This window comes from Symphodus melops (genome assembly GCF_947650265.1).
Source record: "Symphodus melops genome assembly, chromosome: 19".
NCBI classification, from domain to species: Eukaryota; Metazoa; Chordata; class Actinopteri; order Labriformes; family Labridae; genus Symphodus; species Symphodus melops.
In genome coordinates this window covers 2,317,245-2,330,638 of record NC_136709.1, presented here as the reverse complement: position 1 = coordinate 2,330,638, position 13,394 = coordinate 2,317,245, and the positions used below count along the sequence as shown (strand labels likewise).

Here is a 13,394-nt window from a genome sequence, read left to right as displayed (position 1 = left end):
CCACAAGTTGAACATCCCAGCTCACATAATGGGTATTTTAACAGGATGGTGTCTGTGCTTATTTGTAATGCCCCGTCAGGTGAAATGAAATTAGTTTCAGTCTTGTCGGCACATCCTCGACATGTCAGACAAGCTGTGAAATTGTAAACGCGCATTTCATCGAGCTCCACATGCTCTTAAAGCATGCACTGTAGACCACCTGTTATGTGCTCAAATAAACATTTGAAGCATCATAAACACACAACCTGCTTCCCAATACCCCAGTGGTACGTGTGTTTTCTCAGTCAGTGTGTGTTTGTGTGTGTGTGTGTGTGTGTATGACAGAAAAAGAGTTTGATGGCAGTTTAGTTTTGGTGTGTGTGTGTGTGTGCATTTGTGTGTTCGCCACAGGAGGACCATCCGTCTTTATCACACAGAGCCACCCAGGCCTGCCACGGCTAATAAGAGCAGCACTCTCTTTCTCCGTCTCTCTCTCTCTCTCTCTCTCTCTCTCTCTCTCTCTCTCTCTCTCTCTCTCTCTCTCTCTCTCTGTGGAAGTGGTCTGGAGGAGGATGAAAGGTCACACACTCAAATGTTAAATTATTCTCAGAAAATGTGTTTGGATAAACATTTATAGCATGAACTACACTTCTGAGAGTATCCATATTGGGTCATAAAATAGAACTCCCATGTGCACAGAAGAGGTATGGAAATAAAAATCTGTATAACAAGAATTAGAAACCGTTTTTAGAAGTACAAACTAAAATTGAACAACAAACAACCAGACCATTTTGTCGAATGTTGAATTACTATTAATTAACAGGGAGTATTTTTTTAAGCTAAAATAACCTGATGACAGACACTGGTCGACGTTTTTAGAGGCCTACAACTTCTGCAGACAACAGAGTTTCATTTTTAAACACGTCTGAGGTAATGTATGAATTAGTTTTGTTATTTGTTATATGTACACCTAAGTGACATGATAGCCTTCAACTGGCTGATTTTTCTTTTTGTAGAAAAACTCAAATACTATAATGCATGCGTACACTTGGTGTTTTCACTTGCAGAATGTTTGTACTAAAATCAATTTATCATATTTTCTTTGCCTTTGTGAGATAGATGTCCAAAGTGCTTGAAAAGTCTCCATTTGTGTCCTCTCTGTTGTGAGTAAATCCCTCTTCATAGTCCTGTTTGTGTTCCAGGGAGGGATGCCGGTGGTCTGCGCTGCACAGAGGCCGATAGCAGTGTCACCACACATCTGTTCGGCGTGTTGAGGGTAAAATATGAAGGTGTCACGGTTGATTGGCCCACGCTGTTCATAGCTCAGCACAGACCACACTGTGCTTTGATCGCCGCTGAGGTAAGTGTTTCTTTTTCTTCCCTCCACGCCTCCTTCTGTCTCCCTCCCTCCAGCTTTTCTCCGTCTTACTCTCCAGACACAAAGTTTACTCTCTGAAGCCTCCTGGAAATGTTTCCTTAGTTACACTCAACTTGAATATTTTCTTCAGTTTAAAGATCCAATATGTCCGTCACTGTGGTCCGCCTACAGCATGATAGATGTGAAGCAGTTTGTTAGATTTGAAGTTTATTGTTGAATGAATCAATAAGACACTTGCTGTCTCGTGGAGGGAGGTGCTTGGATTGATTCCAGAGTCACATTTCACCTCATTTACGTCTTCCCGTTTAAAAAATCAAAAGATTGCATCAATTTTCTTTATTATTTCTCCTGCAAGCGGCAGCTCAAGTGTCTGTCTGTCTGTCTGTCTGTCTGTCTGTCTGTCCGTCCGTCCGTCCGTCTGTCTGTCTGTCCGTCTTCTCCTTACTTCTCCTTTTGTTCTTTATTTGGACAGGTCTTGGGCCTTATTGACGATAATCTGTTATTTTCTAAACATTACAGTTGTAAGCCATTTTATTATGTTATGTGAGTTAGATCTTATTTTGAAGTGTTCAAGGAACGGAAGTGTGTGATTGGGGACCCGTGCGGGGTGCTCCCGCCGTGTGCGGCAATAAAGGAGCAGACAAATGTTCAACTTATAAAAGACTCCGTACTTCTTTATTTTATATTTTCCCAAAGTTCATCCATCCTAAACCGCTCGGTTACACAGTGAAAGGGGATTTTCACAGTGAGGTTTTTTTGTTTGTTTGGTTTTTTTGAGATTGTAAAAGGTATTAGGCCCAAAACATTTTAAAACTGCACCAGTGGTTCACTTTACCCACCAACCATACAGCCAGACTGTAATGCATGGAGCCATTGCTGTTGCAGATTTGTCAACAAATGCATTTAAAAGTAAACCACAGTGACATGATGAGCTTCTTGGTGAAGTATGAATTGATCCACAAATGTGTTTTCAGATCCAAATACATGTGTGAGTTCTCAGTCACATTTGTAGGTAAATTAGCACATGTATGGATCTTGCACAGAAGTGTAATAATGATGTCCTCATTTATAAATTGGTATACGCATATGTTATCTTTACACACATTTGCATGACATTTTTTCAAAAATGATAGATAAATAACTTCTTTATTCATCCCTGGAGGGAAATTCAGAAGTATCCCATCGCTCTGATTTAGACAAATAGAACAAATAGTAAAAAACAACAACAAAAAACAACAATATTCATTTAAATAACTGTTTCTCACTGACAGGCTCAGACTGTTTTCCTATAAGTGTCAACAGAACTGAACTTTTACAGAAAGAATCCCGACAGAGACAGACCGTGTTGTTAGAGATTTCGATGTTTATGAAAACAGAAACAGCCCTGAGATTGCTCTGTTCAAAGCCACCAGGCTCCCTCCAAGAAAACAACGATTTTACAATCCAAAACATGAGCTCTGTTTCAATTCAAAAAACTTTATTTGTCCCCGGGGGGCAATTTTTCTTTTTTGTTTTATAGAGTGTGAAGGAGTGATTGAAATACTGTCAGAGACTTGAGTGGGTTTGTTACTGGGAGGTTTTTGTACACACACGTAAAGTTTGGACATGTTTAAACCTTTTATTAAAATGAAGATAAACAAAAAGATGTTTTTTATTGTTTCGTGTGCAACAATGAGAGTCAAAATAAAAATATTAAAGGACATCAGCGTGACATACAACAATCTACTCAGGTAAATGATACGTAAGGCTCCAGAAGTCCAAGTGATCCAGTCGGTCACGCCACGCTTCGTCTGTGTTCTTTGAGGTTAAATCTGTTCTCGTTATTTCCAAGGTGGAGAAATGTACAGTACAAACACATTCAGGTTGATGGTTCTCAGCAGGGTTGTGTAACAGATGGAGCGTTGATGTGAGTACAAGAGTGCCCTTTAACAACTCTCTGAAAAGGTCAAGAGGTAGAAACTTTTCGGTGCATTAGGGAGAAACTCTTTCTGAAAGCTTGAAGCAACCATTGTGACACTTTTGTACCATGAGCTTTTACTGGTTGGTGTAGTTGAGCTTTATCATTCATTACTTTTATTTTATGTCGCGTAACATTTATTTTTTATATTTAGTCTTTACATGAATACCATGACATCCAGATGCTGCTTTGAGGTTTGACCAGTGAACCAAGAACCAGAGGAGGTTTGTGACCCTGTAGAAACCAGCTCTCTCACAACGCTCTGTTTCGGCGTGCGTGTCTCTTTAAATGCATTGAGCCACCCCTGAGTTTTCCCGGTAGACATCACTCATTCGCAAATGAGAATAAAAATGGCGGGAAAGTGTCTCTCTAGACTGGAGGTGGAGGCCATGGGTAAAGGTACCAGGAGAGGGGAGACCAGAATCCCACTGTGACATCACAAATTTGAGCGAATTTGAAACGTAGCATTTTTGTCTGTGCTGTAGGACGTATGCAGACCACAAACAATGGACTGGATGGGTTTATTTCACATTTTGTGGGTCTGTAGACATTGAGGTTACCCAAATAAATGTTCATAAACACTGTCAACGTGGATTTTTCATAATATGTCCCCTTTAAAATCATGACACAAGTAACATCTGGCAGATGTCGGTGCCCTCCCTGATCTGACTTCAATATAATGCCATTAACATTCTCTGACGTCAGATGGGCGGTCTGAGCATCATCCCCTTTTACAAACTGGGTCAGGTATATGATCCAATTAATTTAAGTCAAAATCTCCTCTGGATCAGAAATGAGTTTCTATCCATTTGTTGTGCAGCTGAGTCTTGTCACATTTTGAGGCTAGCCACGTGCGAGTACACATGCAGATGAAGAATGAAGCGAGGAAGTTTTTAAGTTGAAACACCTGCTGTAGCTTCAGCGTTTAGCCAGCTCTGCATGGGTTTGTAAAGCTTTCTGTGTTCTAACCTCTCTCCATGTTTTAAAAGCATCTCCAACATTGATCCTAGTTTGAACAGTCTCCACACTTTTTTAATTTTCTCATCCTCTTTTTTGTGGGTGGGTTGTGGCTTTTTTCCCGTGATTATATGTAAATGCTGTAAATGCAGAAACAGTTTAAAGTGAACCACCTCCCCCTTGTAGTGCCATTTAACACTAAATCCTTAGCAACAGTCTGAACTCCCAACCAAACCTTTTGCTACTTGTTATCCCCTCTTTCTTCCATACAATACCTGTCAACCTCCAGCTGTCATATCCATTAAAGACAAGTCTGGACTTGCAGGATAATGTGGTTTTAAAGAGGTGTAATTACATTTTTTTAATCAGGGGATAAAATGTAAATCCACACACCTTGGTAATGTTTCTGTTCTGATCCAGCACCAGGTGCTCGTACCTCTCTACCTCGCCCCGTCAAAGACATCCTAACGTCATGGACTTAATAAGAATTACAGTCAAAACAGCAAATAGGCAACAAGTTATGCTCTTCTTAATGTTTATTCTCCCCTGACAGCGTGTCTGTCAAAGTGCCGCGCTGCATTTCCTGTTAGTCATCACGCCTGTGGAGCCTGCTTCATCTAATTTCACAGCTGACAGTTGGCAAGCATGCAGGCTCGCACACGGTGGCAGGGAAACGTGTGTGTGTGTGTGTGTGTGTGTGTGTGTGAGTTCAGAACTGTGATAGGTACTCAGTCTCAAAGTAGCCCGTAAGCTTTGTTTAAAACTGTCGGATGGTCCACCAGCTCCTAACTCCCTCCCTTCACACCCCGACATTAGGTTTGGTCAGGAGACTGTGTCGAGTTAAAGAAGCACCATCAAAAAAATATGAAATCAGTTTATGAATGGGTCATGAATAAAATAAGAAAAGAAAAGAAATACAGAGAAATATGATACAATACATTCTGATATGATACTCGGGGTTATTTGTCTTGGAGTTAAGTCCCTCCCACATCTCTCCGTCTCTAAAGTTTGTTTAAGAAATGAAAACAAAAACAGGAAAAAAAACCTAAACTATGTGTTATGATACAACGTGGCACGGCACGCTCTAATATAAAACAATACGACACAAGTCGATATGATGCACGACACCCTTTATTGTCCACTTGGGTGAAAATGTTTTGAGCTCCGTCTATAAATAAAAACAAATCAAAACGAAACAGGAGCCCACATTTAATCAAACAAACACGTACAACACAATCAATACATATTGCATATTCATACATGTTTAGCACAGTCAGGGTAGCAGCAGGGCAGAGGCAAATATGTACAGATTCTATGTTCATAACTCTATATACAGACTGTCCTCAGAGTTATGGCGGGGGTCGTAACTCTCCTGGTAGCTTTTTAGTGTTCAGCAACACATTTTTCCTTTTGAATAAAGTTTGTGTGTTTGGTTCAGAAAATGTTTCACTTCTCCAAATTTTCTGAGAGCGCAGCTTTAACTCTTAATTTCATTTGAACATTAATGGAGCAAGCCTCGAGTGGACAGTTAAGGAACTGCAGTTTTTAAAACATCTGAGCAGACTTCATTTGTCATCCTTGTATTTTGCACATTTTGCACCATGATTTCAATGTTCACAATTATGAATACAAATGCTTTATTACATGTTGAAAATTGAAGTTGGGTTTGCAGAGGATTTGAACATCGGTCGATCCATTAAGGCCAGAACAGGAAGGCCGAAGGCTGCCTCTTTCAACAGCTCCATCAATCAGGAAGTAGAAAACCTTCTTCTCTGAATGTTGCTGCAGCTTTGAGGAGCATTAAATCCAAAGTTATTACATGTAGGTATTGTACATTCAACACACACATCAGGCCCAGCATGTGGTCGTAATAGCTGCTCTCTTCGTTCCACCATGTGAACTCTATTCGTCTCTACATGTCTGTTTTTAATCACCTCTCTGGACTTTCAATAAAGATTGTTGATATTTTTGCGATGCTGTTCTCTCACAGGCAATCTCTCCCCCCACTGCACAATACACTATGTTTAATCAATATGCTGAGACAGAGCTCTTTGGCACACAGGCTGATAAAAGGGGACAAAGGAAAACGATCTGCCATCGAGCCTGAGAAACGATTGTCTCATTCTTTTTGCTCTTCCTTTCTATTTTCTCCATCTTGAGTCAATCTGAGCTGGCAGGGAGACAGACAACATCGCTCATGAATATAGCTCATGTACAGCATCGGAGAAATTCTCACAAGTGGCTTTAAAATCACAAAAAAAGGAACAGCAAGAATTTTAGAGCCTCTAAACTGAACTGAGTCTGAAACAAGCCCTGCTCTCACCTTGGAGCTTATCTGACGGATGAGCTTCTCCGACACAGACTACTGCTCAGACTTCCAGCAGATCACTGTGGTTGATCGACGATTTTTTTGTTGCAACTGCAAGAACTTGACCTGTTCATGTTAAGGCAGAATTCATCAACACCCTGAACGATGCTACATATCCTTAAAAGTATAATGTTTTGAACTTTTACACTTAAATATCAGGCAAAAGGTCAAAAACACTACAAAACTTACAATGAAAACACCAGAACTAGGTTACACAAGAACACACTACGAACTGACAACAAGAGGAAGGGAAACACAGGGATAGATGCACAGACAATCAGGGAATAATGAGGGTAATCAGGGTGGAGCTGACACACAAGGAGCAGGATCTGGAAGACAGAGACAAGGTCAGAACAAACTAAAACAGACTAAATCAATGAGTAGAAACCAAACATAACTTAATGGACCGTGCCAGTTTCTGCTCGACCTCTCAGCGCCCCCTCCTTGTTTGTTTGTGAGTAGCTTTTAGCATCTGCATGAGCTCTTTTTTGTTTCTCTCTAAACATGTGGTTAGGTCGGTTTGATACTCTGAGCCGTCTGCTTTGAGGCCCGTGTTCTTACATGAAGCAGAGACTTGATGTACACAGAGAGCTCAGGCTGTCTGAAAACGACTTCATGAGTGGGATGTAAACTGAAGACATGGAGACACTTGAGGAGGTGCAAATGTACCTATTTGCTGTTGTAAAGTTGTGTTTCTACCTTTTATCACATGAGTCAGTTTTAGGTTTGAACATCTGTATATTATGGTCTGTTTTTACTTCTTTCCATGTGGTAAACTACCTTAAAGCGATTGTTTTAAAGCCCCCCCCCCCTGTAACATGTGTTCTGTTTAAAGCTACCTTCAGGCGATATGTTGTGCTCTGTTTTCCTCCTGCCTTACATGTGATTTTTGTGTTTTCAAGCACTTTCCTCTGGGCTCATTTTGTCAGCCTTTAACATGGGATACGGTCTGTTTTAGGGTCCCGTCAGCCTCTGTATTTCATGGTCTGCTTTCCTTCCTGAAAACATTTGCTTTTGCTCTGCTTTAAAGATGCTCTGTAGCGGTTGTTTTAAGGTCTGTTGTCTCACCCTATAACACTTGATAGAGGCTGGTTTAATGTGGCGCTTCACTTGAGTTTTCTTCTTCTGTTACTTGTGGTTTTATTGTGAGACGCACACTGACCTATCCATTTTCCTCCAACTACTACATCTACATTACATCATCTCCACATCCCAATGTGCACCACACATTCTTGATTCCTTTTATAAATTAAAGTGCTGCCTTTTGTGCTCGTAGGATGAAACAGTGACTAAGAAAAGACTGCAGCGTGTAATGTGTAAAGGAATGCTCATTCTCTGCAGGATTAGCTGTTTGTCTGACTTGAGTGAGCCAGTTGGGAACAATTCTTCCCTTTGAAGTGTGTGTGTGTGTGTGTGTGTGTGTGTGTGTGTGTGTGTGTGTGTGTGTGTGTGTGTGTGTTTCCAGGGTGACACTGTTCGTTCTGGACTCACAGGAGTGACTTAACATTGCTGCGTAATCACTCTGCATTATGCACCGGCTCAATAACTTGACACTGCGGGTCATTGGCATGTCAAGCTGCTCCTGTCGATACGTGCTTCACCCGGCCACACATCTAAACACAAACACACCAATACTTCCTGCGGGCAGCCATGACTTATATACTCTGAGGTGGAGAAGATAACACAGTGATGTGATCAATAGCACTTTGGTGGCGACCACTCCCTGTCCCTGTGCCCTGAGGATATATACTGTTAGAGGGCAGTAAAACTCTAATGGAATAGTCCTCCCTTTTCCTCTCTCTTTATTTTAACCTTATCTTTATTACCATCGCTGTCCCTCTGTGCTGTAAAATATCGGTCTCTCGAAGGGCAACTATTCTTTGCACAGAAGATGTTTCCATCCAGCCCGAGCTCTGCGTTTATGGAGGCGGCTCAGTTTGTGCCTCTGCGGCGTGTCAGCGCGTACATGTACAGCATGTTAGATAATTGGAACGGGACGCAGGCCTCGCAAGAGAAGGAGAAATAATCAATGTGAGAACATTGCAGCTACAAGTGAATCACTTTAAATGTCTTCAGATGGGATTTCTTGGTCGCTGCGGCTCAGCAGTCGAGTCGATTGTCTCTCAGCTTTCAGGTTGGGGGTTCAATCCCAATGTCGGATGTGTCTTTGGACAAGAGATTTAACCCCACGCTGCAGCTGCTGCCTCGTCTGCCGCATGTGACTGTGGATGAACGGGATAAATGAAAACCCTCTCGTTCTTCAGATGAAGACACTTTTTCAGTTCTAATCTCGGCCCATAGTAACCTGACTGTGTGTACATCTGAGTGATCTGTTTCCATCTCCTTACATAGGATGATATTGAAGCAAGAATGGGTGCTGACTTATTGCGCTGGTCATTTTGAGTAAGACGTGCTCAGAGGGGCTCCGGCTGCTATTTAGCTTATAAATGAAAAGGCAAGGCTCCCTCAGGTGGGTACAGTCCACCTGGATGGATTGTTTTGTCAGGTTAAAGCAACTCAGCTCATCTGTCTTTCTTCGTCTCTCTGAGGTTGATTTTGCTGTTCATCATCAATGCACAATTTACCATCGCAGTAAGCATCATCATCACAGGTCAAAAGTTACGAGTTACATATGTTGAATTATTTGGTGCAATGAGAGGCTGAAGTTTTCTTCTGGAAACTGGTGTTGTGATGGGGACAGGAAGAATCACGTGAGAGCCGAGCGTGTGGAGAGTCGGATCAATATGATCGTTCATTTGCTCAGCATATTTAAAGTGTCACATTGATTGCATTTAGAGCGAACATGTTGCCTGAGGATGGCAGTAAAAACATGTAGCGCTTAAAGAAGGAGCCATCTGCTGGCATCATGTTATTTTAAATCTACTTTGACTTTTTATTCTGAGAACGAGGAGACGAGGAGCGAGCGGCTCTCCAGAGATGCTCGGAGCAAGGATTTATTTGAAAAGAAGACAAGAAGTTATAACTGTCCATCCATTCGACAAAGTCCCCAACACATAAATCCAGATCACACAAACTGGTGACTGAACTGCTCATTGTGATTTCTGATACTACTTGTTCAAGGTCACACCACAACAAAGGGAACAACTAACCCTCCTGACCAATAGGTGGCAGGAGTCCCAGCTCTTATTTTAAATCTCGATGACAAAGACACTTTTGTTCATCGGGCTGTCAGCTCTGTGTTAAAGCTACTTCTAAAAACCAATCTGTCTGATAGAAATGAGAAAATGGCATTAGGGGAAAAAAGGACGAGTCGTTTGCCTGCTTTTCTCGATGCATTTATGTACATTGTTGAACCAGCCAATCAGAGGGATTTGCCTCTGCTGCCCATTCAGCAAGCTCCGGCCTCTGAAAAGGGGCCAAAACGTGCAGGAATTAGATCAACTGTGTTTACAAAACATTTGGAAATCCCCCTTCTGGCTAACCATCCTCAATATTAGCAGCTAAACTAACATCACAATACTCGTCAAATACATTCTTCTCAAACATCGTCTGACTTATGTCTCAGTGTTTATTTGTCTGAGAAGTTATTTAATGCGAAAAATAAAAGCGTGATTGACGGCCCTGTGTGCATCAGTGTGGAGGAACAGTGAGATGTAAAAGTGAGCACAAGCACAGAGTCCTGCTGTGGACTGAACCCACCTGAGGGATCTTTGATCAGTAAGTTTAGAGTTCTGATCCATCAGGTGCAGATTGTGTTACCAACAGAAGCTGGTACCAATCTGGTAGCGTTATTTTTCTACAGTAAAAGGTGGTAGCTTCTGGTTATCCATTAAATACAGACATTAGTCCTCAGTGTTTTTGATCATTTTGCCTTGGTCAGAGCTGCCAGACCTTCCTAACCCGGGTAGGGTATTAGATAGCTTTCCTGTATTCTCTACATGCCCTGTGATGTCTTGGCCTTGACGTGATTGGAGAACCTGTTTATGGTCGTTTGAGGTGTTTGTGCATGCGTTCATGTTTGTTCTGCACGAGTCAGTGTGAGTTTAATGATCTTTACTGGCTGTCAAACTTCCCTGAGGTCGCAGAAATCGGTGCGCTCAGCCACATAAAGTCTTCACTTCATCTTGAGTGCTCTCCACAGGTGTGAGGAAAGCTGTGAAGCTGTAAACACTGCATCGGTGTGTAGTGAGGGTCATCTGTTTCTCCTTCATCTGCTGTGACAGAACACTCAATACAGTGTGTGTGGCAAACCGTTTAAACTCTACGAGATATGGATTAGCAGTTGGGAGTTCCATTAGAGGCCACCTATACTGTAAGTGAGTCAAATGTTATGTGCTGCTCTTTAGATGGCCCGATGGATCGTGTAACACGCAATGCTTTTAGGGGTGCAATCAGCGATGTTGTGGAGCTCTCAGGTGTGTCACAGTGTTTGTTTTTCAGAAGAGGGACAAAATCTATCATCCCAAATTCACACTCTGATCTGTTCAGGGCTGAATTTGTGATTTACTGCACATGGTCAGTGAACTCATTTGGTCATCCTTCTTTAATTGCAGTTCCAGTTTTTCTGACTGTATGTCTTTAAAATCAACAGTTTCAAGCCTCTGATCTGCAAAGAAAAGCAGACAGGAAAAACAACAAGCATTTGAATTCACATCACACACACTAGTGAATATATTTGTATTGAAACAGGATCCAAAGGGTCCTTGCTTTTTACCTTTGCATTTCTGCAACACAACCGCAGTTGTTACTTACTTACTTACTTACTTGAAGATACCTCTAGAGGCCACCACAGAACGACTTCCTGAGTGGGATGTAAACTGAAGACATGGAGACACTTGAGGAGGTAAATACTGAGATCACAGCAGAAGTAGCGAGCTGGACAGAACACACTCTCTGCACCGTCCCCGCTCCGCTTGTCCGACATGACGCTCCACGCATGAAACAGCCCGACATGAGTTAGCAGGAGGCTATCTGCCATAAGCTATTTTACAGGCATGTTTGTGGCTGTGCAGTGACATACTGTATGAACTGTGGGCTTTATGTGTCACCTTGTAAAAGAGTATCTCCCGCCTCAGACAGACTTTTTAAACTGTTCTTATTTGACTAATAAGTCAACACACAGTAGTGTAGTGAATGCTGGAATAAGGTTATAATGGCTGCAACGTAATCCTTGTGAAAGTGAATGTGCCTAAACTAAGTGTATCCAGTATGCGGTGGCAGCCCTTTGCTGAAGGGCCACAGAGTTTCATTTTGGTGCGAGGAGAAAAAAAAAAAAAAAAGCTGAAATTGCAGCTGCTTTATTTTATTGGCTGGCAGTTTTGTGAAAGGTAACTCTCAGACCCTCAGGAGAGCTCCCACTGCTGCCAGGATCCTGATAGGTTTGATGCTGATGTTGGCAGCTACTTTACAGCAACAAGGAAAAGGGGGAAAAAATGATCACATTAGAGGGGAAGTAGAGTTAGAACAAGGCCGCTAGCTGGTCTCGTGGTTAGCATGCGACCCTTGTGTGGAGGCTGTCGTCCTGGCTCAGTCTGCAGAAGGGACTGATCAAAGTATGGAAGTGGTCGGTTTACTGGAGAGCTGTCGGTTTACTTCCTGAGTCGGCTGCTGCCACAGTGCTCTTGAACCCCTCACTCTGACATCTCTGTATTGATGCACGTTCATAGGTCATGTATGTGCGTGTGTTGTTCACGTGTGAGAGGCGTGTCTCCCAGTAACAGAGCGTGAACTTGAATTTCTCCTCGGGGTAAATAAAGTATTTAAGAGAACAAGCGACACAGGCCCTTACCGACATGTTTCAGAATTCAAATCAATGGTTTCATGATAAGAAAGAAGTACTCAGCAGGGATTTATACAGGTTTTCCATTTAAAATAAAAAGATGACGATTCAAATAAAAAAGGGGAAAAATACAAATATTGGTAGAAAAAGTGGAGACTTGGTTTGAAGAGATGTTCATCGAGTGGTACAGTAAGACGCATTGAGACATTCTTACATAATAGAGACAGATTTGAATCAATAAGTAGTGAAAAGAAATCAGTTCGTACTGTTGAGAAGAGGATTTGTTAAAATGGGAAACGTTCTTGTGTTGATTGAAAATGTCTTGATTAGAGTACAGTGCACATCCTGCTGCAGATAGTAGTCATGCTCTCAGCTCTCCTTTTTTTTTTTAAATACTTTTGAACGGGCGCTCTGTTCTGCAGTGACTCTCAATCCTGTCTTTTGTCTTCTCGCCTTTAGTAACTGAAATGATTTCTTTCCCTCCAGTTTAGTTAATAAAGAGCGACTCATTGGGTCAGCAGCACCGACGACGTAGGAGAAGCCGGGGACGCACTACACCATAATCAGGCTGATTTCAGGCCCTTCTGACAAACCTCAGCAAAGTCACAACTGTGCTTGTTAAATGATAATGTCAGCTTTCCTTCTTTTGTTGGTTTAATTGGACTTTATCAGAAAAACTTAGAAAGCAAAATACATTAGAAAAGTACTGAAGTGAAGAACAAGGACGATGTAGGGATGTAAAGATTAATCATGAAATCAATTCGAAGGAGTCACGGTTCACATCGGTAATCGAATCGCAGTAAAATGGTGAGCATCAGCAGCTGAAGAGCAAGATTTAGAAATTGAAGATGAACCACCATCTTTTAAAATCGGGAGGTGTGGAAGCATTCTGGCTTCCCCAGGACAGAAAATAAAAAGAGGTGAGAAGATAACAGACGAGACAAAAACTGCGTGCAAATATTACAAGAAGACGGGGAACTACAAGAATAACACAACCAACATGATGCAGCATTTA

General features: G+C 41.8%; 1 long non-coding RNA gene across 2 annotated transcripts; it reads right to left on the bottom strand.

Annotated features, from left to right (window-relative positions):
• Positions 1-5,467: 5,467 nt before the first annotated feature.
• On the bottom strand, positions 5,468-6,892 carry LOC306840660. 2 transcript variants are annotated; one of them, XR_013781360.1, is made up of 3 exons: positions 6,829-6,892; positions 6,595-6,705; positions 5,468-6,059 (listed from the first exon to the last, which is right to left on the bottom strand). It is a non-coding gene; the product is annotated as an uncharacterized lncRNA (long non-coding RNA). The 2 variants fall into 2 exon arrangements; XR_013781361.1 differs by having other exon boundaries at positions 6,595-6,861.
• Positions 6,893-13,394: the final 6,502 nt, after the last annotated feature.